At 41.0% G+C, this 15,158-nt stretch overlaps 1 protein-coding gene across 4 annotated transcripts in view; it reads right to left on the reverse strand.

Moving 5' to 3' along the window:
- The window catches only part of LOC129183375 (protein phosphatase 1 regulatory subunit 29-like), a 182,184-nt gene that overhangs the window by 52,411 nt on the left and 114,615 nt on the right, over window positions 1–15,158 (reverse strand). For 2 of the 4 annotated variants that reach the window (XM_054780526.1, XM_054780523.1), the window contains exon 5: window positions 3,667–3,848. The exons of the other annotated variants lie outside the window; for them this stretch is intronic. The gene's annotated coding sequence lies outside the window, so the exon portion shown is untranslated. The remainder of the gene's footprint in view (window positions 1–3,666; window positions 3,849–15,158) is intronic. 4 annotated transcript variants of the gene reach the window in all.

Here is a 15,158-nt window from a genome sequence, read left to right on the forward strand (position 1 = left end):
TGCGTCTCGGTTGGGTTGTGGGGGGATCATGCAAATCGCAAATCCTCTGCACTGTGCAGCCCGTTTGTCACTAACATCTCTGGGCGTCCTCCATCTTTTCATCTGCTCTCGGCCGTCGCATGTCGCCAGGCTTATCGCTGGTGTCAGCTGACACTTTCAGAGTCATAAATCTGACGCCATCCAACAGCCTCGCCTCCACTCTGCTCTGCCTGCTGCTGACTTTTTTACTGTTGTGCAGCAATGTGCATCATTTTAGAAGTACAATGGTGCTCAGTAGAGCACAGACCTCTACCAAGGTCCAGCAGGCCTAATTTGGATGGAACTGTACTACCTTTATACATACACACTTCCGGTACGTCAGACATATGTCTAGGATGAACACATTATTCACTGACAAGTTCAATTGAAAAAATACCCCCAAAAATGTGCTGTCTTGCAACGTTAACAAAATTAAAAAAAAAAAAAAAAGTTCTTCCTTTGTCCATGTCTTGCTAAAAAATAAGCTGGCTAAGCTATATATACTGTATATATACTGCTCAAATTAGAGGAACACTTCGAAAACACATCAGATCTAAACTGGGGGAAAAATGATCTTGAATATCTTTCCTGATAATAAGTGGGTGATGTATTAGTAACAAAATGATGCCACATCATTTGATAGAAATGAAAATGATCACCCTATAGAGGGGGGAAATCAAAGACACCCCAAAAATGAAAGTGAAAAAATGATGCAGCACACTGGTCCATTTAGCTAAAATGTCATTGTAGCAACTCAAAATGATTCTCAGTAGTTTGTGTGGCCCCCACGTGCTTGTACGCATGCCTGACAACGTTGGGGCATGCTCCTAATGAGACTACGGATGGTGTCCTGGGGGATCTCCTCCCAGATCTGGACCAGGGCATCAATGAGCTCCTGGACAGTCTGAGGAGCAACCTGGCGGCGCCGGATGGACCTAAACATAATGTCCCAGAGGTGTTCTATTGGGTTTAGGTCAGGTGAACGTGGGGGCCAGTCAATGGTATCAATTCCTTCATCCTCCAGGAACTACCTGCATACACTAGCCACATGAGGTCGGCATTGTCGTGGACCAGGAGGAACCCAGGTCCCACTGCACCAGCGTAGGTTCTGACAATGGGTCCAAGGATTTCATCCCGATACCTAATAGCAGTCAGGGTGCCGTTATCTAACCTGTAGAGGTCTGTGCATCCTTCCAGGGATATGCCTCCCCAGACCATCACTGACCCACCACCAAAGCGGTCATGCTGAATGATGTTGCAGGCAGCATAACGTTCTCCACGGCATCTCCAGACCCTTTCATGTCTGTCGCATGTGCTCAGGTTGAACTTGCTCTCATCAGGGAAGAGCACAGGGCACCAGTGGTGTAGTTGCCAATTCTGGTGGTCTATGGCAAATGCCAGTTGAGCTCTATGGTGCTGGGCAGTGAGCACAGGGCCCACTACAGGACGTCGGGCCGTCAAATTATGCTTTAACGGGGGTGGGGCAATCACTTTTTCACACAGGGCCATGTAGGTTTGGATTTTTTTTCCCTTTAATAATAAAAAGCTTCTTTTAAAAACTGCATTTTATGTTCAGGTGTGTTGTCATTGACTAATGTTTACATTTGTTTGACGATTTGAAATGTTCAAATGTGATAAACATGCAAAAAAAAGAAACCAGGAAGGGTGAAAACACTTTCACACTTGTATTTTTTATATATATATAGTATATATAGTATTGATTTATTTAGTATTTTGAGCTAACCCAAAATTACCTTAATATAAAATCTTATTAGACAAAAGTTTAAAAAAAAAGTTTTTCTTTGGCTTTTTTGCTTTTTTCCAAAGGAAGGATCATCAAGAAGAAGGATGAAAGAAGAATCTAAAGAAGACATTATATGAAGTAAGCAGACTCCCATTCAATAAAAAGCATGAACGTATAAGAAAAGCAAACATATTGTCCAAGCATGCACACGTCAGGAGAATATTGCTTAAATGATGCAGGGAGTAAATCTAGCATACTTTCAGTCATGAGTGGCGTAGTAATGCGATGTGACATCTGAACTTCAGACACACTTGTAAGCTGCATCGCACGCCAATGAAGATGTCTCAGCACGCAGAGACCCTCTGACGAGCGGAGGGAGGAATGTGTTGTGGCAGAAAAGACCTCTAGTCTCAATTATTACATCAAATGTGACCAAGCGCCGTAGGGGCTGGGGTTGGGTCAATATGGTGGTGCGTATGCAAATAAGTGAATAACAAGGAAAGCGGCTGGCATCTTGTCCAAGAAGACCACATGCAAAAAGGTTTTCATGTAGGAATGCATAGTCTTAGATGACCACAGTGTATCCCACAGGGCATCTTCTGTGATTTGGTTTGTGTCAAGTCAACAAAAGCACAAGAAGACACACGTTGCACATCTACAACAATTAAATACAGGAAAGTGGCCAAAAACATGCTCATTGCATGTTTTTGGTTGCATTTAACCATAGGGGTGTCAAGAGACACACAGTTCACGAGACCAGACGATACACAAGATTGGGAATGAGACAAAACGAGATTTTAACATCACTTTTAAGACAAGTACAATGGAAAAATATAAAAATTACATGACAATATATTGCATTCTACTAATTTACTTTCTACTACGTTACCTTGCATTGATCCTCACAAGGCTACACTCTTCTGCACTCTGTGTGTATGCTAGCGGCCCCGCCTCCACCCACCAATGCAAAAAAGACTGTCAAAAAGGTAATCACGCCGTTCATGCCGTTGTTCTATGTAAATCAATGCACAGAGTGAAACCTCTTCCTGCCTGTTTGGAGGTCAGAGACGAGGAAAACAGACACGCATGCACATGGCAACACAGTATATTAAGGCTGGCAATATTATCGGGTTCTGTGATTAATTAATGTAATTATTAGTGGCCCAGGCCTACTGCCCACGAGAAATCTTGTCACATTTTAATCTCACGAGATATTGTGACACCCCAATTTTAATACAAAGTGGGTTTTGCGCATATTTTGTTGCGTTCCATGTTCGCCCCGAGTGTGCTGCCCTTGTCTTCTCCTCCTTTTTGTTGTTTCTGTTTTCATAGGCCCCCGTCCCAGCTAGAGGCGGGACAGCTGGGTGCCCCCTACTGCTGATTGACTGTCTGGTTACTTCAACCCTATTGTCTGCAGGTGGGAGATGCCGGTTCTTTCTTCCGTGCTCCGAGGATGCTGTTGCTTAGCCTTCTTCTACTTATTTAATAGTTGTTGTGCTTTGACTATAACATCAATTTTTCTTATGGTGTCTGTTTTTTGGTTGAGTTGTTGTGCACCCTCGCTTTTTGTTTCTGCTCACTCCTTTTTTGGCTTTGTTGTACTTTGTGTGACTCTCTTAAAGATACCATAATGGTTTATAAGCCTCACACCTCTGCAGCTGGGGTCCAGACCTACACAGCACATAACATATTTACCTGGAAACAAAGTACAGTAGAACAGCACAGTTTGCGTATGATTTTGCTCCCCTCTCTTTACCTACCCAAACCTGATATACCTCATTAGAAGAGTGCACAAGCAGGATCGTTGTTCTTAATTACTTCTGAGCAGCAACGGGTTAAAGAATAAAGTCTAAAGAGTGGAGGTGGTGGTGCGGGGTGTTTGTAAAGTGTATCATCAGGCTAACCTTGCGTGAGTGAGTGAGATGATCCTCAGGATATTACTTCTCTCGGGTGCCGTCGCCTGCAATGAACCTGGCAATCTTCAAATAAGCTTGTCAGCTCACAGGGCAATAAACTTGCACATCAAATCACACGCGGTGACGAGGAGTTATTGAAACGCCGTCTCTCTGCTCCTCACAGTTTAGCGCTGAAGAAGAAGAAGAAGAGGAAAAAAGGCAACAATGAGAAGCTGACCTTTTTTTGTCTCTGTTGATTTTTGCACCACTTGACCCAATTCCTCTCATTTTCCACCAAATAGTCACTCAGCGCGTAAAAAACGTGGTCTTTGGTTTAATGAGGCCGAAATAAACTATGAGCATGTTTGTCTTTGCTCACTACCAGCATCCGCTAATGAGCGCCCAGCCCGCTAACGAGCTCTCAGACGAGCGAGCTCCACGGAAGTTCAAAGGATCAAACACGTGCCAGCGTGAGGTTTCATTATAAGCAAGATGTGAACTCTTTACACCACGGAGATGAAGGCACGGGACGGCGGTACTTCCTGTTTATTGACAACCAGGAAGAGCAACCAATACACGTATGAATGTGTCTCGCATGTATGCATAGTCGTTAATGTGTAGACATTTGCTAGATTTGCTAACCAACTTGAATGGTTTCTGTTTGGGTTTAGACCAAAGGTTCAGGTTTGGGTTGCCGATCACGTTGAGACTGGGTTGCCACGGCGCCTGCTGTTCTGGTCTTTAAGTTGGAATTGCAATGGAATTGCAGTCAATGATCACAGAAAGGTTTCTAAATTGTATTAAAAAATGAGAGCAACATATTTGGTTACAGCGCTGGGCTCTCCATCAACAAGGAAGATGGACAAAGTGTATCAAACATGGCGCGCCCCTCTCGATAGTGAAAGTTAAGTTAGTGTGTGTGACAGAGAGAGAGAGCACGAACAATGTGAGTTTGCCTCTAATCCTAGTATTTTTTCACGGGTCATACCTAAATGTTATGCAAATCTGATTGTGTAATGTGAGTGTGTGTGTCAAGAAGATTTTCTGACTGAAAGCACACTGAGCTAATAAACTAAATAATATCAGAATGTGTGAAGAATTTAACAGTCTCCTATTGTAAAGCTGCTGACAAAAATAGCCTCACCAAAATAAGTGGCTGCATCTCAAATGTAATACAGTCGTCCCTCGTTTGTCTTGTTTAATTGGTTCCAGACTGGACAACAATAAGTAGATTGTCGCAAAGTAGAATTCGATATTGATAAACGGAATATTTTCCTACTTAGAGCTTAGAAAACCTGTTTAAGACTTTCTAAATGCAGTTCTTAACATTATTAGAGCCATATAGACATAAAATAACACCCCTAAAGTTACCATTACACTCCTGTTATTCTTTGTTACACTCCATTGCACAACACTGATGCGCAGGCTACGGGACCACTGCAGGGACCTAAGACAGGGCCGCCACTCATAGCATATAGCAAGCTACAGAGCTAACTAGTTAGCCTCCAATTTATTTGTTCTAAACCTAAGGTGTTTCAAACGGATCGGGGAAGAAGGACAAAGTAAGAAGCCAAACACGTAAAACTTCCACGCAAAATGTGAGGATAACTTTGTGAGACATGCCATGGCTGACTGACCACACGCAGCGTTAAGGTAATGTAATCTAAGGTCATGTTTCATCAATGTAACATTACTGATGCCTAGTGACCACAATACTGCACATGACTTGTCTTTTAACATTTTTGACTAACAATAGGCCATAGTCAACCACAAAACAGCAATCATTTAATAATTAATACATTTTTAGAGTGAGGGAGCGATGTTCGAACCGCGATGAAGCAAGGGATGACTGTACAGTGGATCTGGCAGGGGGTTACATCCAGGACCACCAGCAAATGGCAAAAAACTGGTTAACTGATAAGCGCATAAAAATACTTACTTTTGACAGACGGCTCACTCTGCTCCCTCCAAACCCTCCTGCTAGATTGAGTTTGACCTTCTCCACCCATTTCTTAACAACATTTGCATTAAAATGATTAGATTAGATTCAGCTCCAGAACCCTCCCTTTCTCTCTTCAATTGCCATTGTTCACCCGCGACACAATACAGGTTTAATCCCTAAGCATGCCTCACATGCCATTGCACCACTAATGAATGATCATGTAAGATGCTGGATGTACACATGGACGAACAGATAGAATCCAAGTCACGGTGTAGCCTTTAGCCTGGTCGTCAGGCTAGCGCTAGGGGCTAGCAGGCTAGAGAAAGTGTTTCTCCAAGTCGCGTCTACATAATCCACACTGCTTGCATGTTGTAATTCCAGTAATAACTTATCGTCATGTATTATTAACCAGGTTGACTGTCAAAGCTAGTGCTTTCATAGCCAAACTTTTGTGTCTCACAGCACACACTATGATGTGTTCAAAGCCGGCGAAAAATTGCAAATTCTCAACGCTTGGGTAAAAACATTATCAGTGAGGCATAAAGACAATCATGTAAAAATCGTGGGCTTCCTGTCAATGATATGCTGTATGCTGTACATTTGACCTAAATTATCACATATTTACACATTATTAGTAACTTATGGTGAGTGAGTCATATTTTCTGCAGACAATTTTCAAAGATTTTTTTTTTTTTACCAAAAATTTGCAAATTATTGGGGACCTGAACGCTGAAATTGGTATGTGTGAGGAGACTACTTTCATCAGTACACTTCTTGTAAGTATACTCCATAAATTTTGGAGTGCTGTCCCAAATCCATGACTGGGGAGAGGAATTTCCGTTATTTTCCGAAAAATGTCCCTTATTTTCAAATGTTGACAGCTATGTTTTTATCGTACCTCCCAGCACACGTATGCACTTTTGTGTCAAAATACTACAAAGCATCAAGCTTACCCAATAGTCTAAGTAAAGTTTGGACCAGGCGTCTTCCCTTGGACGCTCAAACACTGCCAAGTGGCTGACAAAGGCTTCTGAGAATTGAACAGCAAAGTCCAATTATGTTAATGTCTGAAAGATCCATAAGAACAACTTTTGAGAGCATACAATGACGTCAATCTAAGGACTCTGAAATGACTGAGGACTTTTGGACATCTAGTCATTTTGGCTCATCCTCCGCCAGCCTCTTTGGTCCTTTATTGTGTTCTGGATCTCTCTTCGACAGCTTTGTACCAACCAGAACTCAAGTACTACGATGGGAGATTGTGATCAAACTGTATTTGAGCTTGGGATTGATTTTTCTGCCTCTCTTCAATTAGGATAAGTGCTAGAAAATGGAATAGATGTACTGTAGACCTGTGTATTGCGCAGGACATACAGTGATCCCTCGTTGATTGCTTCTAGACCCGACTGTGATAAGCAAATTTCCACTAAGTAGGATTCCTTATTTATAAATCAAATATTTTTGCACATAAAACCTGTTTACTACCTTGAAATATGTTTTTTAACGTCATTACAGCCCTCTAGACATGAAATAAAATCCCTATAGTCACCTTTAGGAGACATAACAACACAAAATAAGCCATTTAAAACAAAACTTGTGCTGTGTTGCTGTAAATGTGTTGCGGTGCTAGGGGAGCTGCGTGGGCGGGCGGACAGGAAGTGACGTTGGAGATGAGGGTTCAGTTTTAGCTTGCCGTGGGTTATGGCTGCAACAGTAGCCCATGTTAGGGATTATTGTGCATGGTGCGAAATAATTTTAACCTGCAATAAAAGCCTGTTGTTCCAGCAATCAAGTCTGGTACCCAACATTACAGTAACATTACTGACACCTAGTGATATCATCACAACATATCTTTGAATGAGTCTTCTGAATGCCTTGTTTTTTGTTTTTTATCTGAATATTGAAAATGCATCATTTAGGCAAAAAATATGTAATATGTACTTAATTAGGTCTATTTTTGACTAATGATAGGCCATATACAAACAGCATGATATACATGTATTAATTAATCTATTTATAAAAAAACATGATAGAGTGAAGCTGCGGAATTCGAAGCGCAAAGTGGCGAGGGATTACTGTATTTCTGAATTGTTTTTCTATATACAATCCAAAACCAAGGCAAGTGAAATCCTTGGAAAGAAAAGGCCAAATTTGGACTTTGTGTTACAGGCCGCAAAAGCAAATATTTGAACAAGCGAACCCATTTAAGTCAGCACCGCTTATGTCGACAACCCATCTATGCCGACCAACTCATCGAGGCCTGGTCCACCGTGTTCTTATTAGTGCCCGCTTAAATCGACTAAGCGTTCTTCAGATGCCAGCATATGATGGTATGTTCTAATTAAGTCTTATGGGAAGATGTCCTCCACATGCTCAACACCTGATTCATATAGCCTTGGGTATCTGGGCGTGTGAGAGTCATTTTAAATTACCCTTCCCCTCGTATAAGCACATCTATATAGGAACATCACTCTCTAAGTTAGACATTCTCTCTAAAAATCTGTTTTAGATGGAATCGTGTAGCATGAATGGTAGGCACCAGCAGAGTGCCACGAGGCTGACTGAATGTGTTTGCCAGATGACCTTAAAAGGAAGGAACAGTGACAAAAGAGCATCTTTAGCACTCGAACTCCTCTCAGCTCAACTAGATGTGGATCTATAAGTTTCCATCATTATTTCCTGCTGAAATCCAAGCTGTTAGACACGCTGAGAGGCAGCTGCTGAGTCAAGTTGAAGACCAGAGGCGTGTTTACTCAGTCAACTGGCCTCGCCTCGTCCTCCAGCTGACACGGAGAAGAGATCTTCCGCCTGACTCCTTGTCTAAACAACGTTCTGTTAGCCCAGCAGCGCCGGTCCCGGCAGAATGTGGAGCAGGGTGAAGGCGGCTTACAAACTAGGACAGTTTGTGACTGCGGGCGGACGGCGGAGACCGCCGAGCAGAAGGGAGCGCCATGGACATTGTGTGGTGACGTTCCTGGCTGGTGTTCAGCTCGTCACACGACAGGCGACAGGGTGAGTGGGCCAAGTTTAAGATTCAATATCCCTGAAAGCACACAGGGATGACAATGGACGGAAAAAACATTTAACCTTTTAAAAACACCAGGGGGACAGCGTGGTTGCAAAGCAACATGACGCTTGTATCAATCAATGATGCTGTACAGCCACATACCCGGAAGAATGTCAGCTCAAACGCTCAACCAAACCATTTATAGAAAGAGCAGACAATTCAAATTATAAGCACGTGAATGGACAACTGTTGAAAACAAGCAAGCAGTCCAGCACCAGCATATGTAATGAATCATTTCATAAAACAAAACACGAATACCAAAAACCTAGCAGCATTTGAAAGTTAACACTTAGAACCTTCCAACAAAATATCATTCCTCTGCTACTGAAACTCACCGAACATGCATCTCCATTTACTCTTATCCCGAAACAAAGATATTTACCTTATCAAAGTCTCCGCTTTACTTTGATACCAACATCATCCATGGAGTCCTTGTACAAAAATCTGTTTTTTTTGTTTTAGTTGGAAAGTTGGAATTCTGGCAAAAAAAAAGTGTCATATATTAACAGTATATGTGTATTTTCCAATCAAAAGTAAAAGTTTTCAGCAGGTGTGTTACACGGATTTCTATTTTTGATCATCACTACTACTTTGGCATTGAGAAGTTTAATTAATTGTAAAGTATCCAGAATATCAGGTTTCGTTTGTATATGAGCACAAAATTATTAAAAGGCTAGGATTTGCAAACATGGCTGCTTTGGTTTTCATTGGTCATTCCATTGACAAACTGGACATTCTTAAACACTGGGCACGGGACCAAGTGGGGGGTAAATCACTGTTGATGCACTACACTGCTGATACGGATGTCATACAACTTCATGTCAAAAAATCCCAACGATCACCTTTAACAAAAATGTGGACAATACTCCCAGAATTGCTTGTTTATTCGGCCATCTTGGATCACACACCCAACCACCAAATCTGTCGATACTTAGTTGACACAATACTACGGTATCCTGTAGGGCACATTCAGGGCAAATTCAAGACAATGTTATACAGATGTTATACAGTCTGCTTTCCGCATCAACAGTAAGTTTCATCCTGGCCGAGAAAGAAGAAATAACGGTAGCTAATGTTGCAAAAGTGGAAGAGCAGTTAACAAACCAGAGTTCACAAATGTCTTCTCAACAAGTCTTCAATAATAACGGTAAAATTATTTTTGCGTAATTTTCTGCATGTAAAACTAGAATTATTGTCCATAAAATTAATTTTTTGTTCATATTTTTGGGTGTCTGGAACGGACTAATTGGATTTACCTTATTTCCTAAGTTTTCATACGTTTCAGTTTATGTTGCACTTTTTGGAACAAATGAATAAAAAAAAAAAACGAGGTACCACTGTACGGAAAACCTTTTGAGATAATTGAAAAAAATTTTTCCTGAAAAACTGTTCCTGAAATGTTTGCTCATCTTGTTTCATGCTGGCTCACTGTTATTTTGCTCTATCTATCTATCTAAACTGCACTATCTATTCATTAAATGTAGGATAAAAAAAATTACTGCACTTTGGTTCGCCACTTGTTGTTAAAGGGGTGATGGTGGGTCCCGCAGCCAAACCACTGATTTAGATAACAGTTCACAGCTTGGAAAAACAATGTGAAACCACACTTCTCCCCTTTGACGTCCCCTTCCTGACTGTCTGACTCCAGATAGCCCCTCATCCCATTTCATCTTCTCCTGGGAAGCCTGAGGCGTTGATGCGAAGCAGGTCTCAGTGTTCCACCTGGAGGGAGCGAGCCTTCGGATTTGATATCTAAGCCCATCCTGAAGTGCGGCATAATTGCGATTGTGTGCAAAGGTGCAGTGTCCTCTGTTGTCTCCCCCTATCTGCTCCCTATCAGCCTCACAGGGGGAGCAGGGATTAAAAGTCCAGGAGAGCCGTGAGAGTGCTAAGTAAGTACTACCCCCCCTTCCAAAAACTCCACACTCTTATCTGAGGCTTTGCATCAGATGTATGATGATTTATGTTCCCAGCCAACAGGGTGTAGTGGCTGTGATAAAACCTCAGCAAGGAAAATTTTTTTACAGCCTCAAAGATGACAGGCAGCCAGCGATGTGATTGACAGCTCCGACATTAAATCGCTGGACGATGTCGACCAGCACCGCCAAACTCCGGATTTGACACAAAAACTTTCCGGCTTGCCTTTCCTTCAGCCACACGAACAAAGCCTTCGAGACGCAAAAGTGACACGTCCAACAATGGCTTGACAAAATAAGAGCACTCAAGCTCCAAAGTGAGTCACTGAGGAGGCAAACAGACTTCACTGAGCTTCACAGCTTCTATGGAGACATCATTCATTCAACAGGAAGTAATATTTATGTCCCCGTGATTCCCTTTTAAATCTGTACACTAAAGCTCATTTCAAAATCACACCACGTGTATTTTAAAGCAAACTAATGTGGACTAATGTGAACGTGGAATTAGTTGCACCAGCTGGCAAGGCTTGATCAACCTCCATTTCTGCAGAACATGAATGGACCCCGGACGGCACTTTGGAGAACCCCCTTTTTAGAGCAACAGCTTGGTGTGAAGTGAACGTCAAGAGTCAACGAGTAAGACGAGGAAACATTCATTCCTCCTCCGCCATGACTCTTAAGAGCGGTCGGTTCGCGATGCATCTCGTTAGCGCGGCCCGCTGGAGCCGCTTCAAACGCATCCACGCTGCTGCTCACTCCCGTGTCTAAAAATAGCAACCAATCTGCAACCTCACCTAATGAGGCACATCCACTTCAGACCTGTCAACAACCAGCTGCTGTGTGTGTGCGTGTGCAATTATGGCTGACCACACCATTGTGATCACGAGCCAAGAATGTGTGTGACCTCTTGCTAAAAATAGACCACATCTCCCTTTTTGAAGATATTTCATCTTTCATTATTTCGCTGACCTGAGAGTGCTCGTGGGCGTCCACGGCGTGCTGCAGCTGAATGTGCTACATATTGTATCATTGACATAACCATAAACCACTGCAGTGTTAAACTTAAACATACTGTACATGACAAGGTAGGTGTTGATAGGTAGACTAGGAGATAATTGAGTACACTTGATGGGTGCACATTCACGACCCCGCAAATTTGCTCATTGTTGCTCAAATTCATTATATTTTTTCCAAAAATAGGCAGTTTTTTCGGCAGAAACAGAAAATACAGGTTAGATTAAATAGAGGTGTCCAAACTTTTTCCAGCGAGGACCACATAGTGAAAAATGAAATGATGCAACTTTGCCACTTTGATATTTTGTAAAGATATGCTAAGAAGTTGAAAGTTGAAGTAAGAAAAAAATGCATCTCAGCTTTGTCATATTGGTGACAAGGCCTATTATTACTATCAACTTTGCTGTTTCCTCTTTTTTCCCCAAATATTTCAACTTTCTTCTTAAATAATCTTTATACATTTTCTTTTGTACTATTATGACTTTATTCCCATATAACCTTTCACTTAAGCTAATTTCCTTAGTTTAGTTTTTTTTCCAAAATATTACAACATTAAAAAAATGTTTTTTTTAAACATCTCAACTCCATTCTACTAAAACGACATTGTTTTTCCTCATATTACGAATTTATTCTTGTAAAATTGCAATTGTTTTTCTCTTGTTAGAATCAACTTTTTTTTCCATCTTATTTTGACTTAATTCTCATGACAATAAGTGATGGTAGGAACGGAGCTCAACCTGTAAATTGAGAGGTTTGCCTTTCGGCTCAGGTCCCTCTTCACCGCAACGAACCGATGAAGCGTCCGCTTCACTGCAGATGCTGCACCAACCCGCTTGTCGATCTCGCGTTCCATCCTTCCCTCACACGTGAACGAGACCTTCAGGTACTTAAACTCCACTTGGGGCAGGATCTCATCCCCAACCCGGAGATGGCAATCCACCCTTTCCACCATCTAACCATCCATAAGTTCTATGGATCATGTGACATTGTCATTCATTAGTGGTGACTACCCATTCATTTTATTTAGGGCTTCAACTTGGATTGGCAACAATGGCGATTCAAGAGAGAAGGGGTGAGCTCTGGAGCGGAATCTAATTGAATAATTACATCAGTCACTTTTATTGCAAATGTTTTGGTTGTTCCACACCACACTCCTCCAATGATGTCTTCATGGGCCTTTCTTTGTGCACCGATAACATGAACTTGCCTTTGCCAAAGTGTTCCCACAACGGTCACATACGATTGTCCAGAATGTCTTGCTTAGATGAAGAATGAACAATTAAGCGGTCTAGTCCAACCTCATTGATTAACAGCTGTGTCCCTATATTTGTGTCCATAAAGTGTACGTTGTGGTTGGTATCATCAAGAGTTCATCTACAGCTGCACGTCTTACGTATGCCTATATAGATAGATACACAGCAAAGGACGCTCTGTTTTTACACGTCTTCATCTTTCCTACTTTTCACTTTCAGCCTGGACGTCCTTTCAAGGCCTGGCCAATTAGTGCGGCTCGATAGCTGCTGATCAATCACGCTCATGCCGGCTGGCAGCGCCACGCTGGGGAACAGCGCACGTTTCCATCACAGCAGGTGGTGGAGGGGGTGTGTGGTGCTCGACGAGTCAACACAGGTGACAACAACACATCAGGAGAGGGGAATCGCAAAGATGAATGTGTTAAGACGCTGTACACTCCTATACCTTCAAATTGTTGTTTTCGTTGTACATTCATTACTTTGTAGTGCGCATCTATGACTTTTGTTGTGATTGTTTTTTTGGTGACTAGCAGGCTCCAAAGTTAGCACAAACCGCCGTCATGTAGCGTTGTCCCGATCTGATACCAGACAAATTTACTACACCACATGTAAAAAAAATAAAAATAAAACCTGAAGTCTGGTGCAAAAGCCCAAACGATCACGTAAATTAGGGGTATCCAATAAAAAAACAGCTGCACATGGCCCACGGCACATTCTAAAATGATCATTTAACAAGAAAACGAGAGAGAAAAAACATTTTACAAAAATAAAGTCAGAATATTGAGAACAAGAAAAGGCGTACTTTTACAAGAATAAAGTCGTAATATAATGACAAAAAACTAGCATAATTTTGAGTTGAAATATTCAAGGAAAAAAAAAAAATTAAGTCGTAATACAGGGGTGTCCAAACATTTTGCCAGCGAGGCCAACATAGTGAAAAATAAAGGATGACGTAACCAATTGTATGTGGTTTCAACTTGGCAAGTGTCAGAGCATTAACAGCGTACAAATGTTTAGTTTTTCTTTTTGGAAACACTACAGTCGGCCCTCGTGTTGCGTTTTTTCCAAAAATCATTAATTAATAAATGACTGGTGTTCCGTGGTCGACTATGGCTTATTATTAGTAAAAAATATTGAAAGACAAGTTATGTGTATTATTGTGATCACAAGGCATCAGTAATGCTATAAAACATGACGTTAGATCACGTTACCTTTTACACTGCATGGAGATGGGCTTGGGCCAACAAGCCGAGCCGACATACCATGGCTGAGACGGACATGCCATGGCGGAGATCAAGTGAAAAAAAGGTTTGCCTCTCATTCCGTGTGGAAATGGTACATTTTTGGCTTCTTTGTCCTTCTTTCCCCACTCTGTTTGAAACACTTTCTTACGTTCAGAATAAGTCAATTGGAGAGGCTAAGTAATTATTTCGATAGCTTGCTATGCTAGCGGCAGCTGTCATTGAAACATTGGTTTGGTTTAGTTTATTTGAACATGAAGGTTCCAATGGAATACATCTCATGAATCATCCTTTCACAGTTCCACATGTCCAAAAGGAGTAGGAAGAAGCAAAGCTTATTTAATCCTACCCCCCATCTATTCCACATCTAGTACAGTACATATTATTCACTTCTGTATTCCATCTCATGTTTTCTGTGATAGTCAGGATAATACATAATAGATAACGGTAAGACAGCCCTCCCCCCAAAAAAAAATAAATAAATAAATTATATATATATATATACACACATATACATTAATAATAATAATAATAATAATAATAATAATAATAATAATAATAATAATAATAATAATAATAATAATAATAATGACAATACTAAATAAATAAAGAAAGAAAGAACAAAGCTTTTTTTATAAACAAAAAAAAACAAAAAATAACAAACCTGACAGAACAATCATTGTGATAATCAAGACTCTTCTGCCTTGTATTTAGCAAACATCAACTGCTTGTATTGTTTTCTGAATGTGCTCATCTCTGTACATTGTTTGAGTTCTTTACTCAATCCGTTCCATAATTTAATTCCACACACGGAAATGCTGTGGCTTTTCAGCGTAGTTCTCGCATATAAATGTTTTAAGTTTAATTTTCCTTTTAGATCATATTTCTCCTCTCTGGTAGAGAAATACTGTATGAGGTTTTTGGGTAACGAGTTGTTATTAACTTTATACATTATTCTAGCAGTTTGAAAGAATACTAAATCTGCAAATTTTAATATCTGTGATTTAAAAAATAAAGGGTTTGTATGTTCTCTATACTTGACATTATGAATGATCCTCACCCATCTTT

Source organism: Dunckerocampus dactyliophorus, chromosome 6 (assembly GCF_027744805.1).
Source record: "Dunckerocampus dactyliophorus isolate RoL2022-P2 chromosome 6, RoL_Ddac_1.1, whole genome shotgun sequence".
NCBI classification, from domain to species: domain Eukaryota; kingdom Metazoa; phylum Chordata; class Actinopteri; order Syngnathiformes; family Syngnathidae; genus Dunckerocampus; species Dunckerocampus dactyliophorus.